At 50.7% G+C, this 14,581-nt stretch overlaps 1 protein-coding gene across 2 annotated transcripts in view; it reads right to left on the bottom strand.

Annotated features, from left to right (window-relative positions):
- TSKU (tsukushi, small leucine rich proteoglycan) overlaps positions 1-13,178 on the bottom strand; it is a 74,491-nt gene extending 61,313 nt beyond the window's left edge. The window contains exon 1 of one of the 2 annotated variants that reach the window (XM_069203900.1): positions 12,826-13,178. The gene's annotated coding sequence lies outside the window, so the exon portion shown is untranslated. Of the gene's footprint in view, positions 1-6,399; positions 6,561-12,825 lie in introns of those variants that run through there. The other variant, XM_069203901.1, reaches the window with a different exon arrangement.
- Positions 13,179-14,581: the final 1,403 nt, after the last annotated feature.

The raw sequence follows: 14,581 nt of genomic DNA, 5'->3' as shown, positions 1-14,581 counted from the left end.
AATCTAAAAAGTACCTCACGAATAGTACTGCACAGTACTGGGTATATCTTTTGGATCCAAATATTAGTTTTGCTGTAAACAGTAGGGACTAATGTGGGGAAATCTTTTTTTGCAGATGATTTTTCAAACTACAATACCACTGAAATTTCAGGACCTGGAACCCTTCTTCAGTCATAGCCAAGAGTTGAAGTGCAAATGGAACACACACACCACTCTCTCTCACACCACAACATACAGACCCACAACACCTTCATCAACGCCTGCAGGTCAGATAGCACCACACAAGCTGCAATAGTACCAGGCCAGAACAGGCACTAGCGACCCCTCCACGTCATCAGCACTGACCCACCAAGTGGGCGGGCGTAGAACAATAATTTGCTAAGAGACCTGTGAACAGGCTGAGGAACACTGGGGCATGTGGGCAATTCACTCAGTGCAAGGAAGTGCATTCCTGCACGCGCTGACTGTCGAAATGATAAAAGGTCAAACGGTGGGGTTGCCTTGGCACTGCCCCCAGAAAGTGGAAACGTACACAACTTAACAGGCAGCAGTACATCTAATGAAGGGTCAAAAGAACTGAGAAAGCATCACCCTCACAGTGGCAGGACTGTGCTGGCTCCCCTTGCCAGCCCACGCCATCTTCAAAACCAGATGCATCCACAAAGCCATCACAACCCGCTCCCAAGCTCATCAGCTATGGAGGCCCTGGGCACTCACACGGCCAGGGCATCATCAGAATGGATGTGGAGAAGTGCAAAAAAGGACAATCATTGGCAACGCCAATAGGTCTCAACTTTAGCACCTACAGGCTCTGCTACTGGTTTTTTGCCATTCCGTAGAGCATCCTGATGCTGTACACCATGACTAAAGGAAATAAACTTAAAACAAGCATTTGTAAAGCAATGGGTCTCACGTTTGCTCGAGTTAGAGCTATTAGCGTTGTAAATTCCTAACTGGAAATTCCTAACTGGACTTTTCTTGCCACATAAATTGAAAATCGGCAAACGTGCAATTATCCATATAACAGGGTCGATGGTCAAGGCGGTAACAAAACTGCCCTAAGAAGGGGCAAACGTGAAGCATTTAACAATGATAAAGGATTTTTGAAAGGCAAGCCCATGAACGAGTGATAGTCATGGGCATGCGGTGGGCGTGGATAAAAGCCCACATATAGATTACAACACATCAGAGCGCTTGCACGCTCGACCTAAAAAGGCGCTAAGATGCAGTGGCTGTGTCCTTTTATAGGAATGTACACAACGCATGTGCACACCTACAAATGACAATCTTTTATTATTTTTATTAAACTGAAGCACCAGAGGGGTTAAGCAACATGGAGTGCTGGCATAGGGTTGGGGGGGGGTAGAAGCAATTGGCGAGAGAAAAGGCGGGCATAGGTGGATGGAAGCAAATACAGAGCGCAGGGTTGAGGAGAAGCAACGGGAAAGTGAGCACGTGCAGCAGGAAGTAAGAAGTACGCATGAGAAAGAGTGCGAGAGCAGCATGGAGCGCGGGGGAGAGGAGAAGAGAAATCCGCTAGGGAGACAGATGGAAAACATATGCACTCTCTTGGAGTGCTCCAGATGAAAGAAAATAGTAGGTCCCTCAAAAAAGAGCCGGCGAAGAACACAAGTAAGGAGGCAATGTGCCAGGGGCCGACAGACACAAGATGGACAAGGAAAACCATTGAATAAGAAGCAAGCAAATGAGTGGCAGGAAAGCCAACCAATGATAGCATACATGGGGCTTGAAGCCCACCCTTTGCCTATGTCTCACAACAGACTGCAGGCGCTGTCTAATAGGCTCGATCTAAAAAGCAAGGCAACCAAGCTTTTCAATTTATGCACCCAGGATCTGGAACACATCCCTGTATCTCTCAAGGCTGCCAAACCGTGCTCTAATTTAGGAAAAAGCTCAAGACCTATTTCTTTGAAGAACAATCCGTAAAGATGCAGTAACAATCCACCTTCATATTCAGAATACAGTTTCCCTTCCAATCACTCATTGGCTGTACCCCCTCGCATTTGCCCGGTACCACGATCTGCTGCCTTTAGAATAATTTCACATTATACTTAGATATCGAGGTTGGAGGATTAAAGAGGTTTGATGGCTTAAAGGGCTAATGATTCTATTCAGGGAGTTCAGGCATCCTAGCACCCCCCCCAGGATGAAAACCTGAATGATACCCAGTAAAATGACAATAAACGTCTATTATATAGTGCTGTGAAAGCCATGGGGTGACTGGGCCCTCGACAAATACCTATGCTATACTGGTCTACATTCCTCTATATCTGGCACCTGTAGAGTGTACTCATGAAAAAAGCAAACCAAAAATGTTACGATGAAAATAGCAATAAGCACTGTGTACATTTATACATGTGACACCACATAACAAAATCTAGGTCCTCATCAGAAACAGAACGAGCATTTGCAATGCAGTGGGTCTCGCGTTTGCTCGAGACAGAGCCATTAGAGTTGTAAATTCTTAACTGGACTTTTCTTGCCACATAAATTGAAAACGAAAAGTAAATCAGTGGACATAAGTGCCACGGCCGCCATGAGCGCAAATGAGAAACACAAAAGCAAAAAGAAGTTCGCTCGCAGTCAAATGTATCTATCGGCAATCGTGCAATTATCCATGTAAAAGGATGGATGGCCTAAGTGGCAACAAAACCACCTAAAGGAGGGACAAACGCAAAGCATTTACCAATGATAAAGGATTTTTGAAAGGCCAGCCCATGAGCGAGTAATCATGATGGGTGTGCGTTTGGCATGGTTAAAAGCCCAGATAGATTACAAAATGTCAGAGCGCTTGCACGCTCGACCTAAAAAGAATACTAGAGTAAACATGTCTTCCCCACCTAAATGTAGAGAATATGGAATTCCACTACATACATGCCTCCACATATGAGGCTTACTTCACCACTCCTGTTCTGAAAAGATCTGAATACATCTCTAAACCGATGGAGGCCACCACAACCCTCCAAACCTGGGAAGTTAAGAACCACCCACTACATACAGGACCTTGAATCATCCCATCTCACAGACCCTTGCACCCTGATGACTCAAAGTACAGCAGCTATCAGCTACGCTTATGCTATAGAAATACCAGCACAGACACACAGGCCATGCACACAGATGTGTGTAAGAACAAAAGGTGAAAGGCAGGCCAGGAAAAATTACTGGAAGAGGGGAGTTTCCAGAGCTTTTGTGAAGGACAGCAGAATGAAGGGGGGGGAGGGATGTGGCATGGAAAAGAATCACATTTTAAAGCCTGGGACCCAGAAAGGCGCCTTGTGGACGCAACCAGTTGTCTGGCCAAAGATCTGTGCAAGGAGCATAGAAATAGATATTATTGGAAATATTTGAAGATGGAAAAAAGCAAGCTGAAGATAATTCCGGATCTTATACCGGGCCAAGAAAGAGTTGTCAGTTCAACAAGAGGGGATACACATCTTTAATATCTTAATGAGTCATTTTAAGGCTGAAGCCTATCAGACTGCACAGCTGTCTGGTTGCAGAGACATATCGAGGACATGCTGAAAGCTTACCTAAGAATGCATTCCGGCCACTGCTTACCATTGGCTTTGTGTTTTGTAACTTACATTTGCTTGCATTCTATTTGCTGGCTTTATTCGTTTTAGGCCGCCCAGCATGTCTTTGTCTATGTTACCTACCTCTCTGACTGGCTCCTTGCATTCTTCCACAAGTGATTGTATTTTCAGCTGTCTCCCTTGTACACTAGTACACAAAGCAGCTCCATGGGTTGTAATAAACGTACTGCTGCATTGCTAAAGTTTTGGTAACAAGGGTGATTTAATATCCAACTCACAATCCATGACAGCCCACTTCAAGTATTGGTCCAGCTGTGGTCAAGAAGTTCTCTTTTACTTGTAGAATTATATATCTGTATGCCTGATTCTACTTATCTCTGGGCCTAGGAAATGATCCTGTGGCCATACTGGAGCTCAGAAAGCAAATAAATACTAAAGAGCCCTTTACATTGCAAATCAAAGGCATAGGTCAAATGTCAGCCTATAACTTCTGACAAAATGCTGCTTATTCTTTTAAAGGGGAGGTTGATTACTTTTTGAGGGGATTGTAAAGTGAACTATGCCCCAATCTTGCTGAGTATAGGGCGTGTGAAAGGAAACGCTGTAGGAAGACAGTTTTTTTTTAACACACACCATTTAACTACTATATAAAACTGCAGTTATTTCTGAATATGTTAGCAGTTAGGAAAGCACAAACTATGAATTTTTTTTGTAATTCTGAAGGGTGGTGGAAACAAAGATTTTCATAGGGATAAACAAATCAATTCACTTGCTGATGCGTAAATGAAATATTCCCTGAAACCCAATTTCCACACACTAGGTTTGTGTGCTGCATAGTTTCATCAGTAAAACTGTGAAATCTGTGCAAATCTGGTGCTCATTTCAGTGGAAAATGTGTATTTGGTAAACAACAGTGTGCTTCCACACCATGCTTTGGTAATATATTTGAGGCAGCGCGCTCCATGCACCACTAGCTACACACCACACTCTTACCACTCTTCTGCTGAATACATTTGCTACACTTGCTCTTTGCATGATGTATGGATTTTTCACTAGGACTTCAGTGATGTAACATCAATGGCTGCACCTGCACATTGAAAACTGGCCCAACTTCACTGGTGCATGCCAATTACGAAACGTCATTCGTGCATGAGCCTTTGTGGGTGCACTTTATTTCACCGATCCTGATTCTACTGGGGTCTTGAAGGGAGCAACATACTTTAAGTAGCATTTGCACTCATATCTGGTGCACACTTCTCAGTTTTTACGTCAGTATTAATAGGCAAGTGCTGGAAAAGACTAGCTTTTATCAATCAAGAATATTAACAGATTATTGTATTAACCTCTGTAATTCCCATCTCAACAAAAAATTATAACAGATGTTAAATGGGACCAGCTGAAAACAGAGGAGGGACAGATTAAGAAGACTTTTCACAAGAATCTACCAATACACTAACAATTAACTAAACACTAAGCAATAGAGGAAGTGTGTGCACAGGCTTTACAAGCAACAACCATTTAAAAAACACCCTAAATGCTATTTTTACCAGCAACACTTGGAAGGCTCGACAAAGCAGGGGGTTTCTGTCAATGGGTTCTTATAGCCTGCTGACTTGCCACCTTAACTGAGTCTGTTTCTAAACATTCTTAAGGTTTACAGATAAACTAGAGGAATAAGGAGATTGTGAGGCCTAAGGTTCGATTTCATTCCAGTTCCACAATCAAGACAGTTCCTTGGCACACTCGACTCACTAAAGGTGGCACCAGCAGGCAGAGAAGGCTTACCCCAGGGCGCGGTAGATGGAGGTCGACTAAAATACACCATAACAAGGGATTGTAAAATCTGTCTCTTTCCTATAAACTAGGGGCATAAATTCGAGAGCAATATGGAGTGAAACCTACAAAATACCTCACAGCCCATGCCATATACATGATTCTCTCCACTTACGCCCACCTTTCCCAGACCCCAACCCTGCTGGTATCAATGCGATACTCAGCCACACCACAGACCATATACTTTTGGCGCCAGGGAAAATGTTTGCAAATACCCATGGTACACATCACTACTAAAAAAAACTGGCACGGCCAATAGACCAAAAAAGGCAAGACGTACTGGATTTGCCAATGCTCGTTCATATCCCGGTTCAGATCGCACAAGCTGTTTATAAGCACTGCAAATAATGACTTATTATGACATAATCTAATTGTAATCAGACGCAATGGTCACTCAATCTCTTCGCTCCCAGCCCTGTGCTTTTTTGTGACAACCTAATTCATTCTGGGTGCAGTCGTCTAGTTTACTTCAATTGACCTAACTAGATTAATAAAGTTGAGGCTGCCACCCTACTCCTGGTGGCAAAATCCACTGGACGCCCCCAGGATAAGTTGTGCAAGGCAACTCGCAATAGAGGTTGCTTTATGCAGGCCTGCTGGAAGTATGCGGCAGGAAAGGGTAAGATTATGCGGCAGGGTTGCGTAAATTATGCGGCAAGAACGGGCAAACTGTGCGGCATATTTTGTGTCAGTATTACTTGACTATTTAGTCATTTTAACTTGTTAACACTGTATGGGCATTAGTTGTACCTAATTTGCACTATCTTAACATCCAAATATAGCAATAAACTGCACAACGGTGAGCAGTCAACCTTTGCAAAGGGTTTTCCACTGCGCGGCAACAAGTACTACTGTGATTTTACTAACTTTTGAACCGTTTGAGCTACAAACGGTTTTTTGTTTAAATCCACAGATTGTGCAGTGGATGATGGATTATATGGCAAATCTGCAATTATGCGAAAATCGCCGCATAATCAAATAATTCCATTGACCTGAGCTATATGGACCAAACCTGGATGGGCAAAGAGATGAAGTCCAGGGCAGTCCAGAGCTTCTTAACGAGGCAGCCTCGCGAGCTGACTTTTCTCACAGTGATCTCAGTCCTGTTCGGCAGGAAACACCCTGATCGGTTTACAGGGTTTGCGGGGAGAGCCCGTGGTGTAGGTGTGAGCTGAGGCCCGGCCGACGCTGAAAACAGGCACTGAAATTGGACACGGGATGCCGGAGGCACAAACGCCGTCCTAGACACGATCCCTTCCGGGGCACTCACTCCCCTTTGGGTGCTGGGACCCAGACAGCCTGTGAAGAGGCCCCATACTCAGCAAAAGTGCAGCTCTCTGGCATCCTGGGGGATATTAGCGTAAACTCGGTCAAAAGGCATCCCCGGCTCCGATTGCAGCGCTTAGAAAACACTTCAGAAGGACCAACGTTTTTGGTCAGAGATAATAAAAAAAAGTCTATTTAGAAGCAAGTTAGGAGCTGGTGTAGCGCCACATTTTTGACAGTTAACACTGCACACACCACAAGCGTGCCGTGTCGAGTTATTCGTTAAATTTGCATTGTAAAACAAAAATGCGTGATGTTTCCTTGCTATCAGAGCTGAACAGAGGAGCTATATAAAACATCATCCGAAGGGAAAAGGGCTGATCAAAAAAATTGGTGATGTGTGGGGGATAATATGCACTGGAGAGTAAAGCCTAGCCGGCGGGCAATGGTGGAGAGACCTCCGGTGGCAAGCGCCCAGAAGTGGGAGGAGCGCACCGCACAACGCGCAGCACAGATGGGAGGGGAGCCGAGCCAGGGACCCCTTGGGAAGCTGCACAGCTGAGGCTGTGACGCAAGGAGCACATCTGGATAGGGGTGGACCCGAAATCCACCCAGTGCAGTAGTGTCGCGGCGAGGCACTCGACTAAGCAGCACATCTGGGCCAGACGGGACTTTACTCAGAAGCACATGGGGAGTGCACTAGTGATGCACACGTGAGCGTGCAGCGCTCTCTAGTGAGAAGCGCATGGGGATTGCACCAGTGATGCACACAGGGGAGCGCTTCTTGTGAGAAGCACATGGGGAGTGCACCAGTGATGCACACAGGGGAGCGTGTACCGCTCTCTCATGAGAAACGCATGGGTAGAGCACTAATGATGCACACAGCGGGGCGTGAAGAGTTCTCTTATGAGAAGCACATGGGATTGCGCCAGTGATGCACACAGGGGAGTGAGTACCGCTCTCTTGTGAGAAGCACATGGGGTTTGCACCAGTGATACACACAGGGGAGTGTGTACCACTCTCTTGTAAGAAGCACATGGGGAGTGCGCCAGTGATGTACACAGAGGAGTAAGTAGTGCTCTCTTGTGAGAAGCTCATGGGAGTGCAACACTGATGCACACAGGAAAGCATGTAACACTCTCTTGTGAGAAGCACATGGGGTTTGCACCAGTGATGCACACAGGGGAGCGTGTACCACTCTCTTGTGAGAAGCACATGGGGTTTGCACCAGTGATGCACACAGGGGAGCGTGTACCACTCTCTTGTGAGAAGCACATGGGGTTTGCACCAGTGATGCACACAGGGGAGCGTGTACCACTCTCTTGTGAGAAGCTCATGAGAATGCACCAGTGATGCACACAGGAGAGCGTGTAACGCTCTCTCGTGAGAAGCTCATGGGAGTGCACTAGTGATGCACACAGGGGAGTGAGTACTGCTCTCTTGTGAGAAGCTCATGAGAGTGCACTAGTGATGCACACAGGGGAGCGTGTACCACTCTCTTTTGAGAAGCTCATGGGAGTGTACCCGTGATGCACACAGGGGAGCGTGTACCACTCTCTTTTGAGAAGCTCATGGGAGTGCACTAGTGATGAACACAAGGGATTGAGTAGCGCTCTCTAGTGAGAAGCGCATGGGGAGTGCAGTAGTGATACACACAGGGGAGCGCTTAGTGTGAGAAGCACACGGGGAGTGCACTTGTGATGCACACAGGGGAGCGCGTACCGCTCTCTTGTGAAAAGCACACGGGGGGTGCACTAGTGATACACACAAGAGCTCTCTTGTGAGAAGCACATCTCGGGAAGGGCATGAACGAAAATGACACCTGGGCTGGGAGTGGAGGGGAGGGAACACAGCTGTGGGTGGGTGGAGGTACTCCTGAGGGACGCACAGCTGGAGGGGGCGGTGTTGATGATGCGCACAGCTGGACATGGGTAGAAGTACTCAGTACATCAGAGGGTGGAGGTGAGCGAGAAACACCCCAGGTTGGGTGGAGCCCCCCTGTGAGCATAACTGCGGGGTGATTGCTGCCGACTTGGAGCCCTCCGTTAACTCAACAAATCACCCCAAAACACAAAACCACCTGTCCACCAGCCCCACAGCACAATACAGCAGCAGACACTCAAAATCTAAAGTAAGCCCACGCTAAAGGGCACTCAGGTTGAGAAAGCGCCGTGACGCCGTAACAATGGTAGTAAGCGCTAAACAAATGCCAATAAAGATAATTAGAAAGGGGCGTGGGGGCTTCTCCGGTGCGAAGCGGAGCTGCATTACCGCCGGTGCCTGGTGGGGGGGGGGGGGGGGGGACGGGACTGCCGTGGAGGGGTCTGGTGGCTGAGCTGCAGGTCCATGTCTTGGCACCGACGAGACAAGAGGGTTGAGGGGTTTGGGGGAGGGTGCGGTAGGGAGAGTAGTTTATGGGTAGGGGCGGGTGGGAGTAGGGGCCAGGTGTCCAGAGAAGAAAAGGGCTAAGATTAGATGCAGCAGCGCGCCGGGAGCGAAGGAAAGTAAGGAGCTGGAACTAGAGGCAGCAACGCCTAGTGCAGAGGGTGTAAGGGACCTGGACTATGGTGCAAAGCCTGGTGTGCAGAGGGTGTAAGGGATCCGGACTATGGTGCAAAGCCTGGTGTGCAGAGGGTGTAAGGGATCCGGACTATGGTGCAAAGCCTGGTGTGCAGAGGGTGTAAGGGACCTGGACTATGGTGCAAAGCCTGGTGTGCAGAGGGTGTAAGGGATCCGGACCAGGGTACAAAGCATGGTGTGCAGAGCTTGTATGGGGCAAAGTGTGCAGAGGGAGTAAAGGATCCAGACTATGGCTGCACAGCCTAGTGGGGAGAGGGTGTAAGGGATCAGACTATCAGTGCAAAGCCTAGTGTGAAGACAGTGTTAGGGACCCAGACTCTGGGTGCAAAACCTAGCATGGGGGCAGAAGCTTACAGTGCAGAGGGGTGTAAGGGATCAATCAATCAGGATTTATAAAGTGTGGCTAATCACCCAATAGGATATCCAGGTGCTTGCAGGTCCCGTAGGCATATTCAAACAGACAGGTCTTGAGGGCCATTCAGAATTCCGGACATGAGGTGATGGTCCAGGTAGTGGGGAGGCTGTTCCAAGTTCTTGCTGCAACGTGAGAGAAGGAGAGTTGTCCAATTCTGCTTCAGTAGATGCAGAGAGTACGAACAAGTGAAAGGGAGGCAGAGCGTAGTCTTCTTGATGGAAGTTCAGACAGTGGTTATGTACTCAGGTCTTTGGTTGAGTAGAGCAATGTGTGCGTGGGCCAGCAGCTTGAATTTGTGTGTACAGGGAGGCAGTGGAGTTGCCTGAGGTGGGGTGTGATGTGGGTTCATCCAGCAAGGCCGAGGATGAGTCTGGCTGCGGAGTTCTGTTTGGTCTGAAGTCTCTATGGGAGGTGCGTAGCGATTGCTACATAGAGGGTGTTGCCGTAATCCAGTAGACTGGTGATGTGGGCCTGTGTAACTGTGCATCTCGTGTGTAGAGGTAGCCACTTGAAGATCTTACGTACCATGCACAAAGTGAGGAAGGATGCTGAGGAGACGGCGTTGATCTGAGATTTCATATTGAGCTTGTTGTCAATGATGATTCTCAGCTTTCTGGCGTGGTCGGAGGGGGTAGGTGTGGGTCCTAGTTCTGATGGCCCCCAGGAGTTGATTCATGTTTGCTGCTGTTGCCAAAGATCAGTACTTACGTCTTTGCAGGCAGTTGTTTCTCATCCAATCAGCAACGTTTGTCATGCATCTGAGGAAGCTGGTTCTGGAGGGGTCGTCGGTGAGTGAGAGGATGAGTTGGGTGTTGTTTGCATAGGAAATTATGTTGAGATCGTGGGATCTGACGATGTTGGCCAGCGGGGTCATATATGTGTTGAAGAACGTGAGGTTGAGGGATGAGTCCTGGGGGACTCCGTAGGTGATCTCCTTGGGTTCGGAGATGAAAGGTGATGAAAGGCGGGAGGTAGCTCTTCTGATTTCTTCTGGTGACAAAGGAACCCAATAGTCTGGGTTCCAGACTATGGGTGCAAAGCCTATTCTGCAGGCAAGGAGGGGTAAGGGATCCAGACTATGGGTGCAAAGCCTAGTGTGCAGAGGGGGCAAGGGATACAGACCATGGGTGCAGAGCCTAGTATGCAGAGGGGGTAAGGGATCTGGCCTATGGGCGCAAAGTGTAGATTGCACAGGGGTGTAAGGGACCTGGACGATATGCGCAAAGCCTAGTGGGCAGAGGGAGTAAGGGTCCAGACTATGGGTGCAAAGTGTAGTGTGAAGAGGGTGTAAGAGACCTGGACTATGGGTGCAAAATCTAGTGCGCAGAGGGTGTAAGGGACACGGACTATGGATACAAAGCCTAGTGTGCAGCAGGAGTAAGGGACCTGGACTATGGTGCAGAGGGAGTAAGGGATCCGGACTATGGGTACAAAGCCTAGTGTGTCCTTTCATGGTTCAGGGATGCAGACCGCAGAGACACGTATACCCAGGAAGTTAAGGATTCGGGACTACCGACTGCAGAGCCGGGAGGACACAGGCAGGAGAGCGGTTAAGACTACCGACTTCAGAGCTGGGAGCGCACAGGCAAGAGAGGGGTTGAGGCCGGGAGTGCACAGGAAGGAGAGGGGTTGAGGCTGGGAGTGCACAGGCAAGAGAGGGGTTGAGGCCGGGAGTGCACAGGCAAGAGAGGGGTTGAGGCCGGGAGTGCACAGGCAAGAGAGGGGTTGAGGCCGGGAGTGCACAGGCAGGAGAGGGGTTGAGGCCGGGAGTGCACAGGCAGGAGAGGGGTTGAGGCCGGGAGTGCACAGGCAGGAGAGGGGTTGAGGCCGGGAGTGCACAGGCAGGAGAGGGGTTGAGGCCGGGAGTGCACAGGCAGGAGAGGGGTTGAGGCCGGGAGTGCACAGGCAGGAGAGGGGTTGAGGCCGGGAGTGCACAGGCAGGAGAGGGGTTGAGGCCGGGAGTGCACAGGCAGGAGAGGGGTTGAGGCCGGGAGTGCACAGGCAGGAGAGGGGTTGAGGCCGGGAGTGCACAGGCAGGAGAGGGGTTGAGGCCGGGAGTGCACAGGCAGGAGAGGGGTTGAGGCCGGGAGTGCACAGGCAAGAGAGGGGCTGAGGCCGGGAGTGCACAGGCAGGAGAGGGGTTGAGGCCGGGAGTGCACAGGCAAGAGAGGGGCTGAGGCCGGGAGTGCACAGGAAGGAGAGGGGCTGAGGCCGGGAGTGCACAGGAAGGAGAGGGGCTGAGGCCGGGAGTGCACTGGGCAGTAAAGGTTGTGCGCGAACAAGGAGCTGAGGCCTGGAACTGAAGCCCGCGCAGCCTAGAGTCCCCAGTAGGTGAGGAATTCGGGCTTTTCACAGCAGATGCCGGTGTGCACGGGAATGAAATGCTTAGGGTGTGCACAGGGCCTAGCAGTCAGGGGGCTGATAACTAAGGGTGCCAGAGCCGGGTATGGGCAGTGCAGTAAGAGGGTAGAACAGAGGAAGACAGAGTCGGCCGGGTGTGGGCAGGGCAGTAAGAGGGTAGAACCGAGGAAGACAGAGTCGGCCAGGTGTGGGCAGGGCAGTAAGAGGGTAGAACCGAGGAAGACAGAGTCGGCCAGGTGTGGGCAGGGCAGTAAGAGGGTAGAACCGAGGAAGACAGAGTCGGCCAGGTGTGGGCAGGGCAGTAAGAGGGTAGAACTGAGGGAGACAGAGCCAGCTTGGTGTGGGCAGGGCAGGAAGAGGGTAGAACTGAGGGAGACAGAGCCGGCTGGGTGTGGGCAGAAAGAGGGAAGAACTGAGAGACAGGGCCGGCCGGGTGTGGGCAGGGCGATAAGAGGGCAGAACTAAGGGAGACAGAGCCGTGTGCGCGCAGGGCAGTGAGGGGGTAGACGTGAGGGTAGCAGAGCGGGCGGGCGCAGGGCAGTGAGGGATAGGTCTGGGGGTGGCTGAGTGGGCGCGCGTAGGGCAGGTCTGAGGGGTGGCAGCGCCGGGCAGTGAGGGGGTGGCTGAGTGGGCGCGCGTAGGGCAGTGAGGGTAGGTATGAGGGGTGGCAGCGCCGGGCAGTGGGGGGGGTAGATCTGAAGGTGGCTGAGCGGGCGCGCGCAGGGCAGTAGGAAGGCAGACCTGAGGAGAGGCAGCGCCGTGTGCACAGGACGGCCAGGTACGCTAGGGGAGCCTCGGTCACCCAGAAGCCCTCACCTGCTCTCCGCAGCGCTGTCCGCAGCGCCTCCGGTCGGTCCCAGCCGGGCAGCCCGTCCAGTCCCACAGAGGATCCCCGGCAGCTCTCTCGCATGCTTCCCGGGGCAGTGACCGCAGAGGGACCGTCCCCAGCCCTACTCCCCTCTCCGCAGGACACCTGGCCTCTTTGTGCCGGAGACTTCGTCTTCTCCCCTCTCCTCGTGGCCACTGGTGGCTCAAGCCTCCTCCAGGACCGGCTCGGTTCCTCCCCCAGCTCTCCGTTCCTGCACTGCTTTCCAGGCGCAGGGGGAGGCTGCCTCCCTCCCGCACATCACTCCTCCCTCTCCCGGCTGCTCAATCCTCATGCAGGCTCCTCCTCCCGGGGAGCGTCTCCAAAGAGCACCCCTGCCAGCCCCGGGCGCCCTTCCTGCTGAGCCCGCGCGCCGCCTTCCTCTCCGGGAAGACGCTGCACATCTGGCGCACGCATCTGCACCGCCCGCCAGGACACTGCTCCAGCTCTTCACTCGGGCAGGAGATGGGACGTGCAGCCGAGTGGCACTGCAGGTCGTCTAAGATTCATATGGAACAACCCACGCACCCTAAATCTGCACAGAAAGGGTTTGGGGGAAACTTTACTTTGTTTCCTGCAGTGTAAATGTCTTTTAATCGCGTTCATATATAGCCATAAATAATGTTTGCACACTAATCAGTAAGTTCTATTTTTACACATTCATCCTAATATTGTTTTATTTCTTAAATGCAACATAACACGTTTCAATACGTCATAAGATGTCTTGTCCATGAATACTTTGGCCATTGTAGTGTTGGGGGCCCTAGGCCCTCATGCTACTAAATATAGGGACACCGGCATGGATGGGTGTGGGGTGAGTGTGGAAGCCAGCCCTTGGCAGAGTGGCTGGTGGAAGCACCAGACTGTGGACAGCAGGACACTACATTCCTCCCAAAGTTTATTGAAAAACAAGAACAAGTCCAACCTGTGAAAGAAAACAAATGAACTAAACACCTCCATCGGTTTCTCGGCCTCGAGAGACAGGCCGCAGGATTGCAGTGTACTGATGCAGCTGGAGCACCCAGACATCTCTGCACGAGTCCATGATTTAACCAGGTACTGCTGGGTACGAACACTGTGGGAATTAAGTCCGGATTCGGTTACAGTCAGATGGTTGGTTCAGTGTCCACTTATGCACTGTGGGTCAGTCCTGCGGGCACTCGTGGTGAGGCTGTTGGTGTAAACAGTTCAAATTGATGGAGTGCGCTGCAAAGACACCTTAGGAGACATCCTGACTTCATGAAGGCCAATTCCTCAAAGACTGTGAAGGTATATGCGGTAAGCAGATGTCCTCCTCTGAAACCCTGGCACATCCTGATACCTTGTCGGTGGAGCAGCTTCCAGACCACCTCTTGTTTGCGGATTCCTCACTCAGGAACTTCCTTGAGGCCCTTTTAATGGGCTGCCACGGGACCGGCGTGGACTGTGCTGGGCTGCGTGTGGGCCATCTGTGGGCTGCTGCAGACTCTCCGACAGGAGCACAGGCAAAGTCATTTGTGCAACTGCAAGGGTGGATGACACGTAGTCAGAGTGCTTTGCCAACATGAACCAGGTGCAGATGTGCTCTCACTTAGGGGTCATTACAACCCTGGCGGACGGTGTTAAAGCGGCGGTAAGACCGCCAACAGGCCGGCGGAAATTTTTTTGGAATTACGACCGTGGCGGAAACCGCCAACTAAGACAGCCACTTTAACACTCCGACCGCCA

Source organism: Pleurodeles waltl, chromosome 8 (genome assembly GCF_031143425.1).
Source record: "Pleurodeles waltl isolate 20211129_DDA chromosome 8, aPleWal1.hap1.20221129, whole genome shotgun sequence".
In the NCBI taxonomy this organism is placed as follows: domain Eukaryota; kingdom Metazoa; phylum Chordata; class Amphibia; order Caudata; family Salamandridae; genus Pleurodeles; species Pleurodeles waltl.
This window is presented reverse-complemented; position numbering and strand designations above follow the sequence as displayed.